The sequence below is a fragment of the Phyllobates terribilis genome, unplaced genomic scaffold (assembly GCF_046119375.1).
Source record: "Phyllobates terribilis strain yellow unplaced genomic scaffold, ASM4611937v1 Scaffold_8__6_contigs__length_399053987, whole genome shotgun sequence".
NCBI lineage: Eukaryota > Metazoa > Chordata > Amphibia > Anura > Dendrobatidae > Phyllobates > Phyllobates terribilis.
In genome coordinates this window covers 346,812,661-346,837,641 of record NW_027362768.1, presented here as the reverse complement: position 1 = coordinate 346,837,641, position 24,981 = coordinate 346,812,661, and the positions used below count along the sequence as shown (strand labels likewise).

At 44.2% G+C, this 24,981-nt stretch overlaps 15 non-coding genes across 15 annotated transcripts; all 15 read right to left on the bottom strand.

The window, feature by feature from the left end:
* Nucleotides 1–5,838: 5,838 nt before the first annotated feature.
* LOC141160021 (U2 spliceosomal RNA) lies at nt 5,839–6,029 on the bottom strand. Its single transcript, XR_012250011.1, has one exon. It is a non-coding gene; the product is annotated as a U2 spliceosomal RNA (small nuclear RNA).
* Nucleotides 6,030–7,146: 1,117 nt separating this feature from the next.
* LOC141158190 (U2 spliceosomal RNA) lies at nt 7,147–7,337 on the bottom strand. Its single transcript, XR_012248225.1, has one exon. It is a non-coding gene; the product is annotated as a U2 spliceosomal RNA (small nuclear RNA).
* A 1,118-nt stretch (nt 7,338–8,455) lies between these two features.
* On the bottom strand, nt 8,456–8,646 carry LOC141160020 (U2 spliceosomal RNA). Its single transcript, XR_012250010.1, has one exon. It is a non-coding gene; the product is annotated as a U2 spliceosomal RNA (small nuclear RNA).
* A 1,118-nt stretch (nt 8,647–9,764) lies between these two features.
* Nucleotides 9,765–9,955, bottom strand: LOC141160019 (U2 spliceosomal RNA). The gene has a single exon (XR_012250009.1). It is a non-coding gene; the product is annotated as a U2 spliceosomal RNA (small nuclear RNA).
* A 1,120-nt stretch (nt 9,956–11,075) lies between these two features.
* On the bottom strand, nt 11,076–11,266 carry LOC141159803 (U2 spliceosomal RNA). The gene has a single exon (XR_012249800.1). It is a non-coding gene; the product is annotated as a U2 spliceosomal RNA (small nuclear RNA).
* A 1,116-nt stretch (nt 11,267–12,382) lies between these two features.
* LOC141159093 (U2 spliceosomal RNA) lies at nt 12,383–12,573 on the bottom strand. Its single transcript, XR_012249107.1, has one exon. It is a non-coding gene; the product is annotated as a U2 spliceosomal RNA (small nuclear RNA).
* A 1,115-nt stretch (nt 12,574–13,688) lies between these two features.
* Nucleotides 13,689–13,879, bottom strand: LOC141158188 (U2 spliceosomal RNA). The gene has a single exon (XR_012248224.1). It is a non-coding gene; the product is annotated as a U2 spliceosomal RNA (small nuclear RNA).
* Nucleotides 13,880–14,993: 1,114 nt separating this feature from the next.
* On the bottom strand, nt 14,994–15,184 carry LOC141158979 (U2 spliceosomal RNA). The gene has a single exon (XR_012248996.1). It is a non-coding gene; the product is annotated as a U2 spliceosomal RNA (small nuclear RNA).
* Nucleotides 15,185–16,299: 1,115 nt separating this feature from the next.
* On the bottom strand, nt 16,300–16,490 carry LOC141158187 (U2 spliceosomal RNA). Its single transcript, XR_012248223.1, has one exon. It is a non-coding gene; the product is annotated as a U2 spliceosomal RNA (small nuclear RNA).
* Nucleotides 16,491–17,604: 1,114 nt separating this feature from the next.
* On the bottom strand, nt 17,605–17,795 carry LOC141158186 (U2 spliceosomal RNA). The gene has a single exon (XR_012248222.1). It is a non-coding gene; the product is annotated as a U2 spliceosomal RNA (small nuclear RNA).
* Nucleotides 17,796–18,911: 1,116 nt separating this feature from the next.
* LOC141159984 (U2 spliceosomal RNA) lies at nt 18,912–19,102 on the bottom strand. Its single transcript, XR_012249976.1, has one exon. It is a non-coding gene; the product is annotated as a U2 spliceosomal RNA (small nuclear RNA).
* A 1,117-nt stretch (nt 19,103–20,219) lies between these two features.
* On the bottom strand, nt 20,220–20,410 carry LOC141159574 (U2 spliceosomal RNA). Its single transcript, XR_012249578.1, has one exon. It is a non-coding gene; the product is annotated as a U2 spliceosomal RNA (small nuclear RNA).
* Nucleotides 20,411–21,526: 1,116 nt separating this feature from the next.
* On the bottom strand, nt 21,527–21,717 carry LOC141158185 (U2 spliceosomal RNA). The gene has a single exon (XR_012248221.1). It is a non-coding gene; the product is annotated as a U2 spliceosomal RNA (small nuclear RNA).
* Nucleotides 21,718–22,835: 1,118 nt separating this feature from the next.
* On the bottom strand, nt 22,836–23,026 carry LOC141159573 (U2 spliceosomal RNA). Its single transcript, XR_012249577.1, has one exon. It is a non-coding gene; the product is annotated as a U2 spliceosomal RNA (small nuclear RNA).
* Nucleotides 23,027–24,139: 1,113 nt separating this feature from the next.
* Nucleotides 24,140–24,330, bottom strand: LOC141159572 (U2 spliceosomal RNA). The gene has a single exon (XR_012249576.1). It is a non-coding gene; the product is annotated as a U2 spliceosomal RNA (small nuclear RNA).
* Between the last annotated feature and the right edge of the window lie 651 nt (nt 24,331–24,981).

The following is a 24,981-nucleotide window of genomic DNA, read 5'->3' as shown; positions in this document are numbered from 1 at the left end:
TGCAACTCCAAGCCAGATCTCTCTGTTCATTAAAAAGATAAAAAACGTTAATCATTTTCCACATAGACATAGATTTGTCATCATCATATCTGTCAACATTACATATTTCCTCACTTTTACGTATTTCTTTAATTAGTTTCTTACTATTTCTTAATTCCTCTATTTTCTTAGTCCCTAAATTAAAATCGGACACTATTTTCCTTAAAATCTCATAATGCGTCGACAAATTAAAAGCATGGGGCACAGATATATTAACTTCATACCATCCAAACTTTCTCATAAAAAATCCTGTATTAAAACGCATAAAAAAGGACCAATAGTGATTCTTAAAAAGGGCATTAAAACAGTAAACGAACAGGTGGATAAAAAGAAACCTATTAAAATCTGGAAAATCTTTACCACCTTTTACTTTTGATTTCATCACGATTTCTCTTTTCAGCTTTTCCATTTTTGAGTTCCAAAAGAAGGTAAAACAGGTTTTGGTTATCTTTTTTAAAACATTAACAGGCGGGGGGAAAACCATGCTAAGATACAATAAAAGAGGTAAAATCACCATCTTTAAAACCAATACTTTACCCTCCATTGTAAGTCTCCTCATGTTCCACATACATATTTTCGTATTTACTTTCTGTGTAACTGTTTCCCAACTATTATAACCATCATTATTTCCAGTGAATGATATACCTAAAATGGAAATGGATTCGGAGACATTAATTGGTACATCACGTAAAATCATCCCCCCAATACTTAAAATGTTACACTTATTAAAATTGATTTTAAAACCAGAAGCTAGGCAAAAGGATTGCACTTGATGGAGAGTGGCCGTAAGTGATGGTGCATCTGTACACAAGACCGCCACGTCATCCATGTAGCCTACAACCTTGGCCTCCAAACCACCGCTTCCAGGCAGAGGGACACCGCATATCTGTTTATTTTGGCGTATTGCACATAACATTGGTTCCAGTGCACAGATAAACAGTAGGGGGGACAGAGGGCATCCCTGTTTCACCCCTGACCGTAAAAATACCTCTTGTGTCTTAAAACCATTCACTAAAATCTTACTTGTACAATCCTTGTAAAATGCTTTAAGCGATAGTAAAAACCCTTCTGGTATGCCCATTTTCTCTAAAACTTTAAAAAGATAAAAGTGTGAGACACGGTCAAATGCTTTTTCAAAATCAATAGATAAAATCGCCATTTTCCCCTTTCTGTCTTTCACATCCTCAATACAGTCTTTCACTAAATTCAGATTGTCCCATATACTGCGCCCCGGCACCCCACACACTTGATTAGAATGAATAACTTTGCTGATGACTTCTTTTAGACGATTTGCACAAATTTTAGCCATTATTTTATAGTCACAATTTAAAAGTGTTATTGGTCTCCAGTTTTCTAATTTTGATTTATCGCCTTTTTTGTATAGGAGGGAGACTTCACCTTTCTTCCAGGAATTTAATAAAACCTTATTATTAAAAACCTCAGTAAACAAATAAAACAAATCATCTTTTAAAATATCATAAAAACATACATAAAATTCTATTGGGATGCCATCAGGACCAGGGACCTTTCCAGTTTTAAAACTTTTAATAGTTTTTAACACTTCTTGTTCCGTTAAAACTTGGGATAAAAACTCTTGGGATGCGGGATCTAAAACAGCTGTTAGTCCTTGCAGCGAATCATCCATTAATTTATTATCTATATTTTTTCCATTAAAAAGATTAGAAAAAAAAACCTCAACTTTACCCAGCATATTTTTTATATTATTCTCACCATCTATATGGTCAATTATCACTTTTTCTTTTTTATTTTTCCTAAAAAAATATCTGGAACACTTTTCATTTTCTTCTATATGTTGTACTCTAGAACGAAAAATTATCTCTTTTCCTTTTTGTTCTAGCCATTTTGAAATTTCTTCTTTTAAGTTTGAAATATCAACTTGTACATCTATCCCATTGTCTCTGAGCTTAAATAATGTTTGTAGGCGGGTATTTAAAATTCTATATTCTTCATATTTTTCTTTGGCTCTACATATACTCTTTTTAATAAAAAAGTCTTTTATTTTTACTTTCATTCTATCCCACCATACACTCATAGTCTCATTTGTTTTTTTCCCTTTTCTACATTTCCTATAAAACTCAATAAAATCTGATAAAATCTGCGGGTCGGTTAAAAGGGATACGTTCATTTTCCAGCTTTTCTTACCACATTTTTTGTTGTCATTTACTTTTATGGTAAAGGATAAAAGTTTATGGTCTGAAAATATATTAGTTAAAACTTCACATTTGGCAGGTATTGTTTTATCTGAACCAAAAATAAAATCAATCCTAGAGCTACAATTAGCATTGCTCCAAGTGAAACCGGCGTCCTCTGGGCTGTCACTATGACACTCTTTATATATGTCTATCAATTTAGCATCTTTGACTATATCATGTAGCATACCTGAGGTTTTATCGTAGTTCCTGCTTACAGAGCTGGAGCGCCGGTTTTCACCTTTTAAAACACAATTAAAATCCCCTGCTAAGATAAAAGGTTCAGAGTTATTAATAAATAAAGGTAAAAGATCAAGCATTTCGGCTCTTTCATTTTTCTCTGGGGATCCATAAAAATTTAAAAACTGCCATCTAATACCATCAATAAAAGCTTTCACTAATAAAATACGACCTGGTAAAATTTCCTGAATAAAATCAATTAAAACGTTCCCTTTAAAAAGTATGGCTACACCCGCTGATCCTGCAGCATTCGATCCGGACCAGACAGATGGCCCACACTTCCACTCATCTTTATATTTTTGATATGACATTTCATGTGGGATATTACATTCTTGCAGAAAAAATACAGATGCAGTAAAACACGTAAAAAAATTAAAAAGAGCAGTTCTTCTCGTGTTAGATTTTATGCCTCTCACGTTGAGGGAAATACCTTTGAGTTCAGCCATCATTAGAAAATGTAGAAATTTTACTTAGGTAACTAAGAGCAACGGATTTACCTGTCCGATGAACCTGATCAGACCACTGGGCTTGCGCCTCCCTCCTCATCTGATAGTATCGTCACGAGAGTCTCCGTGGAGGAGGAAAGATTACCACATTTATATAAACCCGACGCTACACTGGCATAGCTCGGAGGGCTGGCTGGCAGAACCCGCTGGGTCTCCATTGGCTTGCCATGCAGTTCCTCATCAGGTGGGTCCCCGAGGGGTTCCGCCGCCCCTGTTTGACCTGTAGAAGGTCGTCCTATAGGAGGAGGTTGCGCACAAGGCAGAGCCTCTGACTCTTCAGAGGCAGCAAGATCCCGGTCCCCACCTGTAGCAGCGGAGACCGAAACCCCTGAGGGTCCAGCGTCCACGTCCCCTTCTGGAGAAGTGTCCATCTGTTCACCTCCTGCTGCCTCCTCCGAACCACCCTTTTTCTTTTTCTTAGGACCCACCTTTATCCACTCAGCGCCCTCAGCACTAGGAGACCCAGACTGGGCATGGGCTTCTGTGTCGGCCTTTTGCCGGTCCCTTTTGACCTTACCAGTAGTGCCCTTCTGCTCCTTCTCAGCCCTCCTTTTGGACTCCCGCAGGTCCTGCAGCCAGGTTTTGGGATTTGGTATTTTACCTGTCATAGACTCTGGAGACACTTCACTATTTGGTACGCCCTTATTGTCTCCAGAGGCTCCAGGTTGTTGTTCCTCCTCCTGAGGGGTGGTCTGATCTTTTGGTCCTTGGTCGGACGTCTTGGACTTCCCCTTTTGCTCATCTTCCCGAAATCTGTGAGGGCAAGAAAAATAAAAGTGACCTGGAGTCTGGCAAAAACTGCATTTCTTTTCCTTAGGGCATTCTTTTGTCTCATGTTCTTCACTAGCACAATTTCTACATGATACATGACAATTTTCTTTTGAATGACCATAGCGCCCACAATTTCTGCAATATACTGGCATCCCAGAAAAGAAGAAATCCCCATTTGTTTGCCCAATTTTGAAACGGGCAGGGGGGAGCCGTATACCACCTGGTGTATTTGGATCTCTTGTACACTTCACAAGGAATTTCCACTTAGATGTCCATATGTTATATTCGTTTAATATCTTCCCAATACATTTAACACTTTTAAAATAAATTGCTAGAAATGACATTACTTCTGGAGCAGAAACAAAGGGAGAAAATATTTTTACAATAACCAGTCTTACCTCATCCAGGACGTGCTCAACAATTTGTATCCCTTTCAAAACAGGACTATTTTCAACTTTTTTTAACTTTTCTAGTACATCTCTAAAAATACCTTCTCCGGTGAATGTGATGTCATAGTCACCTCTTCTGGGATAATCCTGGATGGAGAGAATTTCATTCCTTTGTACGCCAAGAAGGTTCCTGAGCACTTCCTGGACTACATACCCTAATTTCCTCATATCCGAGCCACCCGCCGTGAAGTGAACTCGGATAGAGTTTTTTAGCCTTGCATAAAGAGGCACGAGGTTAGGGTCAACCTCCATGGAAAAACGCAACAAGGTTGCAAATTGCAGCCGCTTGCAATCTGCGCTCCCAGTGTTCTTGCAGCGAAAAACACCTGGAAGCTGGGGGATCGCAACTCGTTACCCTGGGACTAAGCCGACTCCCTAATAGCAGCAAGCAGGTTAAGTCCACCAAAGTGGACGATCCTGCCAGGCCAAGGAGAGGGGTACCCGAGTGCCCTTCAACCACAATCTCCTGCAATAAAGCACTTGATCGTAGCCAAAAGGCCGAGAAGCGATAACCAGAATTGGTTTCCGACTACGGTGCCACCCAAGGATTCTGAAAAGTCCATTTGTGGAGATGGCCACCTGGACTCCCGTTAAGAAGACATGCTGTCAACCTCTAGATCCCTCACATGCCTGCACTTTTCGGCTTGCTGCTGCTGCAATCCACGCGTTTTAGATCTGCATAACTCCACCTCTTTTAGCACAGTACCCTCAACCCCCGGCTGTTCCCACCCGCCTCAACACCGTTGGAAGGGAGGAGAACCAATTAAGGCGGGGGGGGGGGTGGAACGAGCAGCTGTCTACCCTTAGCAGGAGGGTTGCTGATTAATTACCTCTCCTGCTGCTGCTGCTGGCTGTCCAGCAGCAGACTGAAGGTGGCTGCTGCTGTGCGCAGCTATATAAAGGCTCAGAGCCTATTATGACACGCGCAGCCAGCGTTCCATTGCCACATTCCGTCTACTGCAGGCGGGATACCTGGATGGCTGAATGTCACTGAGAAGCTCACAGAGACCGCCGTAAGCAACAGTTTAAAAGAATGCCACAGACTAATCAACCAAACTTTTTGGGTTGGTTTCTCTTTTATAGTCTGCAGGCATTAAATGAAAGAAGTCAGTGTTCCAGCAGAGGGAGACAACGTTTCAGAAAAGGCATTGTAGCAAACCAAAAAAGAAATTTTAAGCGCAGCAGAGTAACCAGCTCACATACCTGTTAGCTCAGGTGAGTTTAAAAGGCTGCTGTTGATAACAAGGGCATTTGCTAAATAGATGGTGTGTGTGCAACAATATACTGAAAGGTCAATTATATTGTGCAGCTTATCTCACCACCTGTAGTTATTTAGGTGAAAGCTCCAAAATGCTTGCCTAATATGTCTGTTTATCCAAAAGGAAGTATAGAGGGAGAGCTAGATAGATAGCATTGCATTACATTACATGGCAATGCAATGCACAGTTGCTGAAGTTGAACCAAAATGAGCTTGTCATCTGGCTTCTGCAACTTTTAACATGAAAAATCCAATGAGGAGAAGAAAAGCAAAGCCAAAGAGTCCATCCCAAAATCCGACAAACAAGCCAAATGAACAAAAAGCATTGAATTCAATTCTTTCTGATTTTAGAAACTGCATTAAAGAAGGGGTGCACCGGTCCTGGAGATACTGCAATACCAGGTCAATGCGTGGAGTGGACAGAGCAAGCTCTTTTTCCATCTCCCTGTTCTAAAAATCCATTTAATATATGGTCCCCAGATAGGGGACGTATCAGATATTAAACTGATAAGAACAGATACTACACTTGAACTTAGCCAAAAGGCCGAGAAGCGATAACCAGAATTGGTTTCCGACTACGGTGCCACCCAAGGATTCTGAAAAGTCCATTTGTGGAGATGGCCACCTGGACTCCCGTTAAGAAGACATGCTGTCAACCTCTAGATCCCTCACATGCCTGCACTTTTCGGCTTGCTGCTGCTGCAATCCACGCGTTTTAGATCTGCATAACTCCACCTCTTTTAGCACAGTACCCTCAACCCCCGGCTGTTCCCACCCGCCTCAACACCGTTGGAAGGGAGGAGAACCAATTAAGGCGGGGGGGGGGGGTGGAACGAGCAGCTGTCTACCCTTAGCAGGAGGGTTGCTGATTAATTACCTCTCCTGCTGCTGCTGCTGCTGGCTGTCCAGCAGCAGACTGAAGGTGGCTGCTGCTGTGCGCAGGTATATAAAGGCTCAGAGCCTATTATGACACGCGCAGCCAGCGTTCCATTGCCACATTCCGTCTACTGCAGGCGGGATACCTGGATGGCTGAATGTCACTGAGAAGCTCACAGAGACCGCCATAAGCAACAGTTTAAAAGAATGCCACAGACTAATCAACCAAACTTTTTGGGTTGGTTTCTCTTTTATAGTCTGCAGGCATTAAATGAAAGAAGTCAGTGTTCCAGCAGAGGGAGACAACGTTTCAGAAAAGGCATTGTAGCAAACCAAAAAAGAAATTTTAAGCGCAGCAGAGTAACCAGCTCACATACCTGTTAGCTCAGGTGAGTTTAAAAGGCTGCTGTTGATAACAAGGGCATTTGCTAAATAGATGGTGTGTGTGCAACAATATACTGAAAGGTCAATTATATTGTGCAGCTTATCTCACCACCTGTAGTTATTTAGGTGAAAGCTCCAAAATGCTTGCCTAATATGTCTGTTTATCCAAAAGGAAGTATAGAGGGAGAGCTAGATAGATAGCATTGCATTACATTACATGGCAATGCAATGCACAGTTGCTGAAGTTGAACCAAAATGAGCTTGTCATCTGGCTTCTGCAACTTTTAACATGAAAAATCCAATGAGGAGAAGAAAAGCAAAGCCAAAGAGTCCATCCCAAAATCCGACAAACAAGCCAAATGAACAAAAAGCATTGAATTCAATTCTTTCTGATTTTAGAAACTGCATTAAAGAAGGGGTGCACCGGTCCTGGAGATACTGCAATACCAGGTCAATGCGTGGAGTGGACAGAGCAAGCTCTTTTTCCATCTCCCTGTTCTAAAAATCCATTTAATATATGGTCCCCAGATAGGGGACGTATCAGATATTAAACTGATAAGAACAGATACTACACTTGATCTTAGCCAAAAGGCCGAGAAGCGATAACCAGAATTGGTTTCCGACTACGGTGCCACCCAAGGATTCTGAAAAGTCCATTTGTGGAGATGGCCACCTGGACTCCCGTTAAGAAGACATGCTGTCAACCTCTAGATCCCTCACATGCCTGCACTTTTCGGCTTGCTGCTGCTGCAATCCACGCGTTTTAGATCTGCATAACTCCACCTCTTTTAGCACAGTACCCTCAACCCCCGGCTGTTCCCACCCGCCTCAACATCGTTGGAAGGGAGGAGAACCAATTAAGGCGGGGGGGGGGTGGTGGAACGAGCAGCTGTCTACCCTTAGCAGGAGGGTTGCTGATTAATTACCTCTCCTGCTGCTGCTGCTGCTGGCTGTCCAGCAGCAGACTGAAGGTGGCTGCTGCTGTGCGCAGGTATATAAAGGCTCAGAGCCTATTATGACACGCGCAGCCAGCGTTCCATTGCCACATTCCGTCTACTGCAGGCGGGATACCTGGATGGCTGAATGTCACTGAGAAGCTCACAGAGACCGCCATAAGCAACAGTTTAAAAGAATGCCACAGACTAATCAACCAAACTTTTTGGGTTGGTTTCTCTTTTATAGTCTGCAGGCATTAAATGAAAGAAGTCAGTGTTCCAGCAGAGGGAGACAACGTTTCAGAAAAGGCATTGTAGCAAACCAAAAAAGAAATTTTAAGCGCAGCAGAGTAACCAGCTCACATACCTGTTAGCTCAGGTGAGTTTAAAAGGCTGCTGTTGATAACAAGGGCATTTGCTAAATAGATGGTGTGTGTGCAACAATATACTGAAAGGTCAATTATATTGTGCAGCTTATCTCACCACCTGTAGTTATTTAGGTGAAAGCTCCAAAATGCTTGCCTAATATGTCTGTTTATCCAAAAGGAAGTATAGAGGGAGAGCTAGATAGATAGCATTGCATTACATTACATGGCAATGCAATGCACAGTTGCTGAAGTTGAACCAAAATGAGCTTGTCATCTGGCTTCTGCAACTTTTAACATGAAAAATCCAATGAGGAGAAGAAAAGCAAAGCCAAAGAGTCCATCCCAAAATCCGACAAACAAGCCAAATGAACAAAAAGCATTGAATTCAATTCTTTCTGATTTTAGAAACTGCATTAAAGAAGGGGTGCACCGGTCCTGGAGATACTGCAATACCAGGTCAATGCGTGGAGTGGACAGAGCAAGCTCTTTTTCCATCTCCCTGTTCTAAAAATCCATTTAATATATGGTCCCCAGATAGGGGACGTATCAGATATTAAACTGATAAGAACAGATACTACACTTGAACTTAGCCAAAAGGCCGAGAAGCGATAACCAGAATTGGTTTCCGACTACGGTGCCACCCAAGGATTCTGAAAAGTCCATTTGTGGAGATGGCCACCTGGACTCCCGATAAGAAGACATGCTGTCAACCTCTAGATCCCTCACATGCCTGCACTTTTCGGCTTGCTGCTGCTGCAATCCACGCGTTTTAGATCTGCATAACTCCACCTCTTTTAGCACAGTACCCTCAACCCCCGGCTGTTCCCACCCGCCTCAACATCGTTGGAAGGGAGGAGAACCAATTAAGGCGGGGGGGGGGTGGTGGAACGAGCAGCTGTCTACCCTTAGCAGGAGGGTTGCTGATTAATTACCTCTCCTGCTGCTGCTGCTGCTGGCTGTCCAGCAGCAGACTGAAGGTGGCTGCTGCTGTGCGCAGGTATATAAAGGCTCAGAGCCTATTATGACACGCGCAGCCAGCGTTCCATTGCCACATTCCGTCTACTGCAGGCGGGATACCTGGATGGCTGAATGTCACTGAGAAGCTCACAGAGACCGCCATAAGCAACAGTTTAAAAGAATGCCACAGACTAATCAACCAAACTTTTTGGGTTGGTTTCTCTTTTATAGTCTGCAGGCATTAAATGAAAGAAGTCAGTGTTCCAGCAGAGGGAGACAACGTTTCAGAAAAGGCATTGTAGCAAACCAAAAAAGAAATTTTAAGCGCAGCAGAGTAACCAGCTCACATACCTGTTAGCTCAGGTGAGTTTAAAAGGCTGCTGTTGATAACAAGGGCATTTGCTAAATAGATGGTGTGTGTGCAACAATATACTGAAAGGTCAATTATATTGTGCAGCTTATCTCACCACCTGTAGTTATTTAGGTGAAAGCTCCAAAATGCTTGCCTAATATGTCTGTTTATCCAAAAGGAAGTATAGAGGGAGAGCTAGATAGATAGCATTGCATTACATTACATGGCAATGCAATGCACAGTTGCTGAAGTTGAACCAAAATGAGCTTGTCATCTGGCTTCTGCAACTTTTAACATGAAAAATCCAATGAGGAGAAGAAAAGCAAAGCCAAAGAGTCCATCCCAAAATCCGACAAACAAGCCAAATGAACAAAAAGCATTGAATTCAATTCTTTCTGATTTTAGAAACTGCATTAAAGAAGGGGTGCACCGGTCCTGGAGATACTGCAATACCAGGTCAATGCGTGGAGTGGACAGAGCAAGCTCTTTTTCCATCTCCCTGTTCTAAAAATCCATTTAATATATGGTCCCCAGATAGGGGACGTATCAGATATTAAACTGATAAGAACAGATACTACACTTGAACTTAGCCAAAAGGCCGAGAAGCGATAACCAGAATTGGTTTCCGACTACGGTGCCACCCAAGGATTCTGAAAAGTCCATTTGTGGAGATGGCCACCTGGACTCCCGATAAGAAGACATGCTGTCAACCTCTAGATCCCTCACATGCCTGCACTTTTCGGCTTGCTGCTGCTGCAATCCACGCGTTTTAGATCTGCATAACTCCACCTCTTTTAGCACAGTACCCTCAACCCCCGGCTGTTCCCACCCGCCTCAACATCGTTGGAAGGGAGGAGAACCAATTAAGGCGGGGGGGGGGGGGGGTGGAACGAGCAGCTGTCTACCCTTAGCAGGAGGGATGCTGATTAATTACCTCTCCTGCTGCTGCTGCTGCTGGCTGTCCAGCAGCAGACTGAAGGTGGCTGCTGCTGTGCGCAGGTATATAAAGGCTCAGAGCCTATTATGACACGCGCAGCCAGCGTTCCATTGCCACATTCCGTCTACTGCAGGCGGGATACCTGGATGGCTGAATGTCACTGAGAAGCTCACAGAGACCGCCATAAGCAACAGTTTAAAAGAATGCCACAGACTAATCAACCAAACTTTTTGGGTTGGTTTCTCTTTTATAGTCTGCAGGCATTAAATGAAAGAAGTCAGTGTTCCAGCAGAGGGAGACAACGTTTCAGAAAAGGCATTGTAGCAAACCAAAAAAGAAATTTTAAGCGCAGCAGAGTAACCAGCTCACATACCTGTTAGCTCAGGTGAGTTTAAAAGGCTGCTGTTGATAACAAGGGCATTTGCTAAATAGATGGTGTGTGTGCAACAATATACTGAAAGGTCAATTATATTGTGCAGCTTATCTCACCACCTGTAGTTATTTAGGTGAAAGCTCCAAAATTCTTGCCTAATATGTCTGTTTATCCAAAAGGAAGTATAGAGGGAGAGCTAGATAGATAGCATTGCATTACATTACATGGCAATGCAATGCACAGTTGCTGAAGTTGAACCAAAATGAGCTTGTCATCTGGCTTCTGCAACTTTTAACATGAAAAATCCAATGAGGAGAAGAAAAGCAAAGCCAAAGAGTCCATCCCAAAATCCGACAAACAAGCCAAATGAACAAAAAGCATTGAATTCAATTCTTTCTGATTTTAGAAACTGCATTAAAGAAGGGGTGCACCGGTCCTGGAGATACTGCAATACCAGGTCAATGCGTGGAGTGCACAGAGCAAGCTCTTTTTCCATCTCCCTGTTCTAAAAATCCATTTAATATATGGTCCCCAGATAGGGGACGTATCAGATATTAAACTGATAAGAACAGATACTACACTTGATCTTAGCCAAAAGGCCGAGAAGCGATAACCAGAATTGGTTTCCGACTACGGTGCCACCCAAGAATTCTGAAAAGTCCATTTGTGGAGATGGTCACCTGGACTCCCATTAAGAAGACATGCTGTCAACCTCTAGATCCCTCACATGCCTGCACTTTTCGGCTTGCTGCTGCTGCAATCCACGCGTTTTAGATCTGCATAACTCCACCTCTTTTAGCACAGTACCCTCAACCCCCGGCTGTTCCCACCCGCCTCAACACCGTTGGAAGGGAGGAGAACCAATTAAGGCGGGGGGGGGGGTGGAACGAGCAGCTGTCTACCCTTAGCAGGAGGGTTGCTGATTAATTACCTCTCCTGCTGCTGCTGCTGCTGGCTGTCCAGCAGCAGACTGAAGGTGGCTGCTGCTGTGCGCAGGTATATAAAGGCTCAGAGCCTATTATGACACGCGCAGCCAGCGTTCCATTGCCACATTCCGTCTACTGCAGGCGGGATACCTGGATGGCTGAATGTCACTGAGAAGCTCACAGAGACCGCCATAAGCAACAGTTTAAAAGAATGCCACAGACTAATCAACCAAACTTTTTGGGTTGGTTTCTCTTTTATAGTCTGCAGGCATTAAATGAAAGAAGTCAGTGTTCCAGCAGAGGGAGACAACGTTTCAGAAAAGGCATTGTAGCAAACCAAAAAAGAAATTTTAAGCGCAGCAGAGTAACCAGCTCACATACCTGTTAGCTCAGGTGAGTTTAAAAGGCTGCTGTTGATAACAAGGGCATTTGCTAAATAGATGGTGTGTGTGCAACAATATACTGAAAGGTCAATTATATTGTGCAGCTTATCTCACCACCTGTAGTTATTTAGGTGAAAGCTCCAAAATGCTTGCCTAATATGTCTGTTTATCCAAAAGGAAGTATAGAGGGAGAGCTAGATAGATAGCATTGCATTACATTAAATGGCAATGCAATGCACAGTTGCTGAAGTTGAACCAAAATGAGCTTGTCATCTGGCTTCTGCAACTTTTAACATGAAAAATCCAATGAGGAGAAGAAAAGCAAAGCCAAAGAGTCCATCCCAAAATCCGACAAACAAGCCAAATGAACAAAAAGCATTGAATTCAATTCTTTCTGATTTTAGAAACTGCATTAAAGAAGGGGTGCACCGGTCCTGGAGATACTGCAATACCAGGTCAATGCGTGGAGTGGACAGAGCAAGCTCTTTTTCCATCTCCCTGTTCTAAAAATCCATTTAATATATAGTCCCCAGATAGGGGACGTATCAGATATTAAACTGATAAGAACAGATACTACACTTGATCTTAGCCAAAAGGCCGAGAAGCGATAACCAGAATTGGTTTCCGACTACGGTGCCACCCAAGGATTCTGAAAAGTCCATTTGTGGAGATTGCCACCTGGACTCCCGTTAAGAAGACATGCTGTCAACCTCTACATCCCTCACATGCCTGCACTTTTCGGCTTGCTGCTGCTGCAATCCACGCGTTTTAGATCTGCATAACTCCACCTCTTTTAGCACAGTACCCTCAACCCCCGGCTGTTCCCACCCGCCTCAACACCGTTGGAAGGGAGGAGAACCAATTAAGGCGGGGGGGGGGTGGAACGAGCAGCTGTCTACCCTTAGCAGGAGGGTTGCTGATTAATTACCTTTCCTGCTGCTGCTGCTGCTGGCTGTCCAGCAGCAGACTGAAGGTGGCTGCTGCTGTGCGCAGGTATATAAAGGCTCAGAGCCTATTATGACACGCGCAGCCAGCGTTCCATTGCCACATTCCGTCTACTGCAGGCGGGATACCTGGATGGCTGAATGTCACTGAGAAGCTCACAGAGACCGCCATAAGCAACAGTTTAAAAGAATGCCACAGACTAATCAACCAAACTTTTTGGGTTGGTTTCTCTTTTATAGTCTGCAGGCATTAAATGAAAGAAGTCAGTGTTCCAGCAGAGGGAGACAACGTTTCAGAAAAGGCATTGTAGCAAACCAAAAAAGAAATTTTAAGCGCAGCAGAGTAACCAGCTCACATACCTGTTAGCTCAGGTGAGTTTAAAAGGCTGCTGTTGATAACAAGGGCATTTGCTAAATAGATGGTGTGTGTGCAACAATATACTGAAAGGTCAATTATATTGTGCAGCTTATCTCACCACCTGTAGTTATTTAGGTGAAAGCTCCAAAATGCTTGCCTAATATGTCTGTTTATCCAAAAGGAAGTATAGAGGGAGAGCTAGATAGATAGCATTGCATTACATTACATGGCAATGCAATGCACAGTTGCTGAAGTTGAACCAAAATGAGCTTGTCATCTGGCTTCTGCAACTTTTAACATGAAAAATCCAATGAGGAGAAGAAAAGCAAAGCCAAAGAGTCCATCCCAAAATCCGACAAACAAGCCAAATGAACAAAAAGCATTGAATTCAATTCTTTCTGATTTTAGAAACTGCATTAAAGAAGGGGTGCACCGGTCCTGGAGATACTGCAATACCAGGTCAATGCGTGGAGTGGACAGAGCAAGCTCTTTTTCCATCTCCCTGTTCTAAAAATCCATTTAATATATGGTCCCCAGATAGGGGACGTATCAGATATTAAACTGATAAGAACAGATACTACACTTGATCTTAGCCAAAAGGCCGAGAAGCGATAACCAGAATTGGTTTCCGACTACGGTGCCACCCAAGGATTCTGAAAAGTCCATTTGTGGAGATGGCCACCTGGACTCCCGTTAAGAAGACATGCTGTCAACCTCTAGATCCCTCACATGCCTGCACTTTTCGGCTTGCTGCTGCTGCAATCCACGCGTTTTAGATCTGCATAACTCCACCTCTTTTAGCACAGTACCCTCAACCCCCGGCTGTTCCCACCCGCCTCAACACCGTTGGAAGGGAGGAGAACCAATTAAGGCGGGGGGGGGGGGTGGAACGAGCAGCTGTCTACCCTTAGCAGGAGGGTTGCTGATTAATTACCTCTCCTGCTGCTGCTGCTGGCTGTCCAGCAGCAGACTGAAGGTGGCTGCTGCTGTGCGCAGGTATATAAAGGCTCAGAGCCTATTATGACACGCGCAGCCAGCGTTCCATTGCCACATTCCGTCTACTGCAGGCGGGATACCTGGATGGCTGAATGTCACTGAGAAGCTCACAGAGACCGCCATAAGCAACAGTTTAAAAGAATGCCACAGACTAATCAACCAAACTTTTTGGGTTGGTTTCTCTTTTATAGTCTGCAGGCATTAAATGAAAGAAGTCAGTGTTCCAGCAGAGGGAGACAACGTTTCAGAAAAGGCATTGTAGCAAACCAAAAAAGAAATTTTAAGCGCAGCAGAGTAACCAGCTCACATACCTGTTAGCTCAGGTGAGTTTAAAAGGCTGCTGTTGATAACAAGGGCATTTGCTAAATAGATGGTGTGTGTGCAACAATATACTGAAAGGTCAATTATATTGTGCAGCTTATCTCACCACCTGTAGTTATTTAGGTGAAAGCTCCAAAATGCTTGCCTAATATGTCTGTTTATCCAAAAGGAAGTATAGAGGGAGAGCTAGATAGATAGCATTGCATTACATTAAATGGCAATGCAATGCACAGTTGCTGAAGTTGAACCAAAATGAGCTTGTCATCTGGCTTCTGCAACTTTTAACATGAAAAATCCAATGAGGAGAAGAAAAGCAAAGCCAAAGAGTCCATCCCAAAATCCGACAAACAAGCCAAATGAACAAAAAGCATTGAATTCAATTCTTTCTGATTTTAGAAACTGCATTAAAGAAGGGGTGCACCGGTCCTGGAGATACTGCAATACCAGGTCAATGCGTGGAGTGGACAGAGCAAGCTCTTTTTCCATCTCCCTGTTCTAAAAATCCATTTAATATATAGTCCCCAGATAGGGGACGTATCAGATATTAAACTGATAAGAACAGATACTACACTTGATCTTAGCCAAAAGGCCGAGAAGCGATAACCAGAATTGGTTTCCGACTACGGTGCCACCCAAGGATTCTGAAAAGTCCATTTGTGGAGATTGCCACCTGGACTCCCGTTAAGAAGACATGCTGTCAACCTCTACATCCCTCACATGCCTGCACTTTTCGGCTTGCTGCTGCTGCAATCCACGCGTTTTAGATCTGCATAACTCCACCTCTTTTAGCACAGTACCCTCAACCCCCGGCTGTTCCCACCCGCCTCAACACCGTTGGAAGGGAGGAGAACCAATTAAGGCGGGGGGGGGGTGGAACGAGCAGCTGTCTACCCTTAGCAGGAGGGTTGCTGATTAATTACCTTTCCTGCTGCTGCTGCTGCTGGCTGTCCAGCAGCAGACTGAAGGTGGCTGCTGCTGTGCGCAGGTATATAAAGGCTCAGAGCCTATTATGACACGCGCAGCCAGCGTTCCATTGCCACATTCCGTCTACTGCAGGCGGGATACCTGGATGGCTGAATGTCACTGAGAAGCTCACAGAGACCGCCATAAGCAACAGTTTAAAAGAATGCCACAGACTAATCAACCAAACTTTTTGGGTTGGTTTCTCTTTTATAGTCTGCAGGCATTAAATGAAAGAAGTCAGTGTTCCAGCAGAGGGAGACAACGTTTCAGAAAAGGCATTGTAGCAAACCAAAAAAGAAATTTTAAGCGCAGCAGAGTAACCAGCTCACATACCTGTTAGCTCAGGTGAGTTTAAAAGGCTGCTGTTGATAACAAGGGCATTTGCTAAATAGATGGTGTGTGTGCAACAATATACTGAAAGGTCAATTATATTGTGCAGCTTATCTCACCACCTGTAGTTATTTAGGTGAAAGCTCCAAAATGCTTGCCTAATATGTCTGTTTATCCAAAAGGAAGTATAGAGGGAGAGCTAGATAGATAGCATTGCATTACATTACATGGCAATGCAATGCACAGTTGCTGAAGTTGAACCAAAATGAGCTTGTCATCTGGCTTCTGCAACTTTTAACATGAAAAATCCAATGAGGAGAAGAAAAGCAAAGCCAAAGAGTCCATCCCAAAATCCGACAAACAAGCCAAATGAACAAAAAGCATTGAATTCAATTCTTTCTGATTTTAGAAACTGCATTAAAGAAGGGGTGCACCGGTCCTGGAGATACTGCAATACCAGGTCAATGCGTGGAGTGGACAGAGCAAGCTCTTTTTCCATCTCCCTGTTCTAAAAATCCATTTAATATATGGTCCCCAGATAGGGGACGTATCAGATATTAAACTGATAAGAACAGATACTACACTTGATCTTAGCCAAAAGGCCGAGAAGCGATAACCAGAATTGGTTTCCGACTACGGTGCCACCCAAGGATTCTGAAAAGTCCATTTGTGGAGATGGCCACCTGGACTCCCGTTAAGAAGACATGCTGTCAACCTCTAGATCCCTCACATGCCTGCACTTTTCGGCTTGCTGCTGCTGCAATCCACGCGTTTTAGATCTGCATAACTCCACCTCTTTTAGCACAGTACCCTCAACCCCCGGCTGTTCCCACCCGCCTCAACACCGTTGGAAGGGAGGAGAACCAATTAAGGCGGGGGGGGGGGGTGGAACGAGCAGCTGTCTACCCTTAGCAGGAGGGTTGCTGATTAATTACCTCTCCTGCTGCTGCTGCTGGCTGTCCAGCAGCAGACTGAAGGTGGCTGCTGCTGTGCGCAGGTATATAAAGGCTCAGAGCCTATTATGACACGCGCAGCCAGCGTTCCATTGCCACATTCCGTCTACTGCAGGCGGGATACCTGGATGGCTGAATGTCACTGAGAAGCTCACAGAGACCGCCATAAGCAACAGTTTAAAAGAATGCCACAGACTAATCAACCAAACTTTTTGGGTTGGTTTCTCTTTTATAGTCTGCAGGCATTAAATGAAAGAAGTCAGTGTTCCAGCAGAGGGAGACAACGTTTCAGAAAAGGCATTGTAGCAAACCAAAAAAGAAATTTTAAGCGCAGCAGAGTAACCAGCTCACATACCTGTTAGCTCAGGTGAGTTTAAAAGGCTGCTGTTGATAACAAGGGCATTTGCTAAATAGATGGTGTGTGTGCAACAATATACTGAAAGGTCAATTATATTGTGCAGCTTATCTCACCACCTGTAGTTATTTAGGTGAAAGCTCCAAAATGCTTGCCTAATATGTCTGTTTATCCAAAAGGAAGTATAGAGGGAGAGCTAGATAGATAGCATTGCATTACATTACATGGCAATGCAATGCACAGTTGCTGAAGTTGAACCAAAATGAGCTTGTCATCTGGCTTCTGCAACTTTTAACATGAAAAATCCAATGAGGAGAAGAAAAGCAAAGCCAAAGAGTCCATCCCAAAATCCGACAAACAAGCCAAATGAACAAAAAGCATTGAATTCAATTCTTTCTGATTTTAGAAACTGCATTAAAGAAGGGGTGCACCGGTCCTGGAGATACTGCAATACCAGGTCAATGCGTGGAGTGGACAGAGCAAGCTCTTTTTCCATCTCCCTGTTCTAAAAATCCATTTAATATATGGTCCCCAGATAGGGGACGTATCAGATATTAAACTGATAAGAACAGATACTACACTTGATCTTAGCCAAAAGGCCGAGAAGCGATAACCAGAATTGGTTTCCGACTACGGTGCCACCCAAGGATTCTGAAAAGTCCATTTGTGGAGATGGCCACCTGGACTCCCGTTAAGAAGACATGCTGTCAACCTCTAGATCCCTCACATGCCTGCACTTTTCGGCTTGCTGCTGCTGCAATCCACGCGTTTTAGATCTGCATAACTCCACCTCTTTTAGCACAGTACCCTCAACCCCCGGCTGTTCCCACCCGCCTCAACACCGTTGGAAGGGAGGAGAACCAATTAAGGCGGGGGGGGGGGTGGAACGAGCAGCTGTCTACCCTTAGCAGGAGGGTTGCTGATTAATTACCTCTCCTGCTGCTGCTGCTGCTGGCTGTCCAGCAGCAGACTGAAGGTGGCTGCTGCTGTGCGCAGGTATATAAAGGCTCAGAGCCTATTATGACACGCGCAGCCAGCGTTCCATTGCCACATTCCGTCTACTGCAGGCGGGATACCTGGATGGCTGAATGTCACTGAGAAGCTCACAGAGACCGCCATAAGCAACAGTTTAAAAGAATGCCACAGACTAATCAACCAAACTTTTTGGGTTGGTTTCTCTTTTATAGTCTGCAGGCATTAAATGAAAGAAGTCAGTGTTCCAGCAGAGGGAGACAACGTTTCAGAAAAGGCATTGTAGCAAACCAAAAAAGAAATTTTAAGCGCAGCAGAGTAACCAGCTCACATACCTGTTAGCTCAGGTGAGTTTAAAAGGCTGCTGTTGATAACAAGGGCATTTGCTAAATAGATGGTGTGTGTGCAACAATATACTGAAAGGTCAATTATATTGTGCAGCTTATCTCACCACCTGTAGTTATTTAGGTGAAAGCTCCAAAATGCTTGCCTAATATGTCTGTTTATCCAAAAGGAAGTATAGAGGGAGAGCTAGATAGATAGCATTGCATTACATTACATGGCAATGCAATGCACAGTTGCTGAAGTTGAACCAAAATGAGCTTGTCATCTGGCTTCTGCAACTTTTAACATGAAAAATCCAATGAGGAGAAGAAAAGCAAAGCCAAAGAGTCCATCCCAAAATCCGACAAACAAGCCAAATGAACAAAAAGCATTGAATTCAATTCTTTCTGATTTTAGAAACTGCATTAAAGAAGGGGTGCACCGGTCCTGGAGATACTGCAATACCAGGTCAATGCGTGGAGTGGACAGAGCAAGCTCTTTTTCCATCTCCCTGTTCTAAAAATCCATTTAATATATGGTCCCCAGATAGGGGACGTATCAGATATTAAACTGATAAGAACAGATTATACACTTGATCTTAGCCAAAAGGCCGAGAAGCGATAACCAGAATTGGTTTCCGACTACGGTGCCACCCAAGGATTCTGAAAAGTCCATTTGTGGAGATGGCCACCTGGACTCCCGTTAAGAAGACATGCTGTCAACCTCTAGATCCCTCACATGCCTGCACTTTTCGGCTTGCTGCTGCTGCAATCCACGCGTTTTAGATCTGCATAACTCCACCTCTTTTAGCACAGTACCCTCAACCCCCGGCTGTTCCCACCCGCCTCAACACCGTTGGAAGGGAGGAGAACCAATTAAGGCGGGGGGGGGGGGTGGAACGAGCAGCTGTCTACCCTTAGCAGGAGGGTTGCTGATTAATTACCTCTCCTGCTGCTGCTGCTGCTGGCTGTCCAGCAGCAGACTGAAGGTGGCTGCTGCTGTGCGCAGGTATATAAAGGCTCAGAGCCTATTATGACACGCGCAGCCAGCGTTCCATTGCCACATTCCGTCTACTGCAGGCGGGATACCTGGATGGCTGAATGTCACTGAGAAGCTCACAGAGACCGCCATAAGCAACAGTTTAAAAGAATGCCACAGACTAATCAACCAAACTTTTTGGGTTGGTTTCTCTTTTATAGTCTGCAGGCATTAAATGAAAGAAGTCAGTGTTCCAGCAGAGGGAGACAACGTTTCAGAAAAGGCATTGTAGCAAACCAAAAAAGAAATTTTAAGCGCAGCAGAGTAACCAGCTCACATACCTGTTAGCTCAGGTGAGTTTAAAAGGCTGCTGTTGATAACAAGGGCATTTGCTAAATAGATGGTGTGTGTGCAACAATATACTGAAAGGTCAATTATATTGTGCAGCTTATCTCACCACCTGTAGTTATTTAGGTGAAAGCTCCAAAATGCTTGCCTAATATGTCTGTTTATCCAAAAGGAAGTATAGAGGGAGAGCTAGATAGATAGCATTGCATTACATTACTTGGCAATGCAATGCACAGTTGCTGAAGTTGAACCAAAATGAGCTTGTCATCTGGCTTCTGCAACTTTTAACATGAAAAATCCAATGAGGAGAAGAAAAGCAAAGCCAAAGAGTCCATCCCAAAATCCGACAAACAAGCCAAATGAACAAAAAGCATTGAATTCAATTCTTTCTGATTTTAGAAACTGCATTAAAGAAGGGGTGCACCAGTCCTGGAGATACTGCAATACCAGGTCAATGCGTGGAGTGGACAGAGCAAGCTCTTTTTCCATCTCCCTGTTCTAAAAATCCATTTAATATATGGTCCCCAGATAGGGGACGTATCAGATATTAAACTGATAAGAACAGATACTACACTTGATCTTAGCCAAAAGGCCGAGAAGCGATAACCAGAATTGGTTTCCGACTACGGTGCCACCCAAGGATTCTGAAAAGTCCATTTGTGGAGATGGCCACCTGGACTCCCGTTAAGAAGACATGCTGTCAACCTCTAGATCCCTCACATGCCTGCACTTTTCGGCTTGCTGCTGCTGCAATCCACGCGTTTTAGATCTGCATAACTCCACCTCTTTTAGCACAGTACCCTCAACCCCCGGCTGTTCCCACCCGCCTCAACACCGTTGGAAGGGAGGAGAACCAATTAAGGCGGGGGGGGGGGTGGAACGAGCAGCTGTCTACCCTTAGCAGGAGGGTTGCTGATTAATTACCTCTCCTGCTGCTGCTGCTGCTGGCTGTCCAGCAGCAGACTGAAGGTGGCTGCTGCTGTGCGCAGGTATATAAAGGCTCAGAGCCTATTATGACACGCGCAGCCAGCGTTCCATTGCCACATTCCGTCTACTGCAGGCGGGATACCTGGATGGCTGAATGTCACTGAGAAGCTCACAGAGACCGCCATAAGCAACAGTTTAAAAGAATGCCACAGACTAATCAACCAAACTTTTTGGGTTGGTTTCTCTTTTATAGTCTGCAGGCATTAAATGAAAGAAGTCAGTGTTCCAGCAGAGGGAGACAACGTTTCAGAAAAGGCATTGTAGCAAACCAAAAAAGAAATTTTAAGCGCAGCAGAGTAACCAGCTCACATACCTGTTAGCTCATGTGAGTTTAAAAGGCTGCTGTTGATAACAAGGGCATTTGCTAAATAGATGGTGTGTGTGCAACAATATACTGAAAGGTCAATTATATTGTGCAGCTTATCTCACCACCTGTAGTTATTTAGGTGAAAGCTCCAAAATGCTTGCCTAATATGTCTGTTTATCCAAAAGGAAGTATAGAGGGAGAGCTAGATAGATAGCATTGCATTACATTACATGGCAATGCAATGCACAGTTGCTGAAGTTGAACCAAAATGAGCTTGTCATCTGGCTTCTGCAACTTTTAACATGAAAAATCCAATGAGGAGAAGAAAAGCAAAGCCAAAGAGTCCATCCCAAAATCCGACAAACAAGCCAAATGAACAAAAAGCATTGAATTCAATTCTTTCTGATTTTAGAAACTGCATTAAAGAAGGGGTGCACCGGTCCTGGAGATACTGCAATACCAGGTCAATGCGTGGAGTGGACAGAGCAAGCTCTTTTTCCATCTCCCTGTTCTAAAAATCCATTTAATATATGGTCCCCAGATAGGGGACGTATCAGATATTAAACTGATAAGAACAGATACTACACTTGATCTTAGCCAAAAGGCCGAGAAGCGATAACCAGAATTGGTTTCCGACTACGGTGCCACCCAAGGATTCTGAAAAGTCCATTTGTGGAGATGGCCACCTGGACTCCCGTTAAGAAGACATGCTGTCAACCTCTAGATCCCTCACATGCCTGCACTTTTCGGCTTGCTGCTGCTGCAATCCACGCGTTTTAGATCTGCATAACTCCACCTCTTTTAGCACAGTACCCTCAACCCCCGGCTGTTCCCACCCGCCTCAACACCGTTGGAAGGGAGGAGAACCAATTAAGGCGGGGGGGGGGGGGTGGAACGAGCAGCTGTCTACCCTTAGCAGGAGGGTTGCTGATTAATTACCTCTCCTGCTGCTGCTGCTGCTGGCTGTCCAGCAGCAGACTGAAGGTGGCTGCTGCTGTGCGCAGGTATATAAAGGCTCAGAGCCTATTATGACACGCGCATCCAGCGTTCCATTGCCACATTCCGTCTACTGCAGGCGGGATACCTGGATGGCTGAATGTCACTGAGAAGCTCACAGAGACCGCCATAAGCAACAGTTTAAAAGAATGCCACAGACTAATCAACCAAACTTTTTGGGTTGGTTTCTCTTTTATAGTCTGCAGGCATTAAATGAAAGAAGTCAGTGTTCCAGCAGAGGGAGACAACGTTTCAGAAAAGGCATTGTAGCAAACCAAAAAAGAAATTTTAAGCGCAGCAGAGTAACCAGCTCACATACCTGTTAGCTCAGGTGAGTTTAAAAGGCTGCTGTTGATAACAAGGGCATTTGCTAAATAGATGGTGTGTGTGCAACAATATACTGAAAGGTCAATTATATTGTGCAGCTTATCTCACCACCTGTAGTTATTTAGGTGAAAGCTCCAAAATGCTTGCCTAATATGTCTGTTTATCCAAAAGGAAGTATAGAGGGAGAGCTAGATAGATAGCATTGCATTACATTACATGGCAATGCAATGCACAGTTGCTGAAGTTGAACCAAAATGAGCTTGTCATCTGGCTTCTGCAACTTTTAACATGAAAAATCCAATGAGGAGAAGAAAAGCAAAGCCAAAGAGTCCATCCCAAAATCCGACAAACAAGCCAAATGAACAAAAAGCATTGAATTCAATTCTTTCTGATTTTAGAAACTGCATTAAAGAAGGGGTGCACCAGTCCTGGAGATACTGCAATACCAGGTCAATGCGTGGAGTGGACAGAGCAAGCTCTTTTTCCATCTCCCTGTTCTAAAAATCCATTTAATATATGGTCCCCAGATAGGGGACGTATCAGATATTAAACTGATAAGAACAGATACTACACTTGATCTTAGCCAAAAGGCCGAGAAGCGATAACCAGAATTGGTTTCCGACTACGGTGCCACCCAAGGATTCTGAAAAGTCCATTTGTGGAGATGGCCACCTGGACTCCCGTTAAGAAGACATGCTGTCAACCTCTAGATCCCTCACATGCCTGCACTTTTCGGCTTGCTGCTGCTGCAATCCACGCGTTTTAGATCTGCATAACTCCACCTCTTTTAGCACAGTACCCTCAACCCCCGGCTGTTCCCACCCGCCTCAACACCGTTGGAAGGGAGGAGAACCAATTAAGGCGGGGGGGGGGGTGGAACGAGCAGCTGTCTACCCTTAGCAGGAGGGTTGCTGATTAATTACCTCTCCTGCTGCTGCTGCTGGCTGTCCAGCAGCAGACTGAAGGTGGCTGCTGCTGTGCGCAGGTATATAAAGGCTCAGAGCCTATTATGACACGCGCAGCCAGCGTTCCATTGCCACATTCCGTCTACTGCAGGCGGGATACCTGGATGGCTGAATGTCACTGAGAAGCTCACAGAGACCGCCATAAGCAACAGTTTAAAAGAATGCCACAGACTAATCAACCAAACTTTTTGGGTTGGTTTCTCTTTTATAGTCTGCAGGCATTAAATGAAAGAAGTCAGTGTTCCAGCAGAGGGAGACAACATTTCAGAAAAGGCATTGTAGCAAACCAAAAAAGAAATTTTAAGCGCAGCAGAGTAACCAGCTCACATACCTGTTAGCTCAGGTGAGTTTAAAAGGCTGCTGTTGATAACAAGGGCATTTGCTAAATAGATGGTGTGTGTGCAACAATATACTGAAAGGTCAATTATATTGTGCAGCTTATCTCACCACCTGTAGTTATTTAGGTGAAAGCTCCAAAATGCTTGCCTAATATGTCTGTTTATCCAAAAGGAAGTATAGAGGGAGAGCTAGATAGATAGCATTGCATTACATTACATGGCAATGCAATGCACAGTTGCTGAAGTTGAACCAAAATGAGCTTGTCATCTGGCTTCTGCAACTTTTAACATGAAAAATCCAATGAGGAGAAGAAAAGCAAAGCCAAAGAGTCCATCCCAAAATCCGACAAACAAGCCAAATGAACAAAAAGCATTGAATTCAATTCTTTCTGATTTTAGAAACTGCATTAAAGAAGGGGTGCACCAGTCCTGGAGATACTGCAATACCAGGTCAATGCGTGGAGTGGACAGAGCAAGCTCTTTTTCCATCTCCCTGTTCTAAAAATCCATTTAATATATGGTCCCCAGATAGGGGACGTATCAGATATTAAACTGATAAGAACAGATACTACACTTGATCTTAGCCAAAAGGCCGAGAAGCGATAACCAGAATTGGTTTCCGACTACGGTGCCACCCAAGGATTCTGAAAAGTCCATTTGTGGAGATGGCCACCTGGACTCCCGTTAAGAAGACATGCTGTCAACCTCTAGATCCCTCACATGCCTGCACTTTTCGGCTTGCTGCTGCTGCAATCCACGCGTTTTAGATCTGCATAACTCCACCTCTTTTAGCACAGTACCCTCAACCCCCGGCTGTTCCCACCCGCCTCAACACCGTTGGAAGGGAGGAGAACCAATTAAGGCGGGGGGGGGGGTGGAACGAGCAGCTGTCTACCCTTAGCAGGAGGGTTGCTGATTAATTACCTCTCCTGCTGCTGCTGCTGCTGGCTGTCCAGCAGCAGACTGAAGGTGGCTGCTGCTGTGCGCAGGTATATAAAGGCTCAGAGCCTATTATGACACGCGCAGCCAGCGTTCCATTGCCACATTCCGTCTACTGCAGGCGGGATACCTGGATGGCTGAATGTCACTGAGAAGCTCACAGAGACCGCCATAAGCAACAGTTTAAAAGAATGCCACAGACTAATCAACCAAACTTTTTGGGTTGGTTTCTCTTTTATAGTCTGCAGGCATTAAATGAAAGAAGTCAGTGTTCCAGCAGAGGGAGACAACATTTCAGAAAAGGCATTGTAGCAAA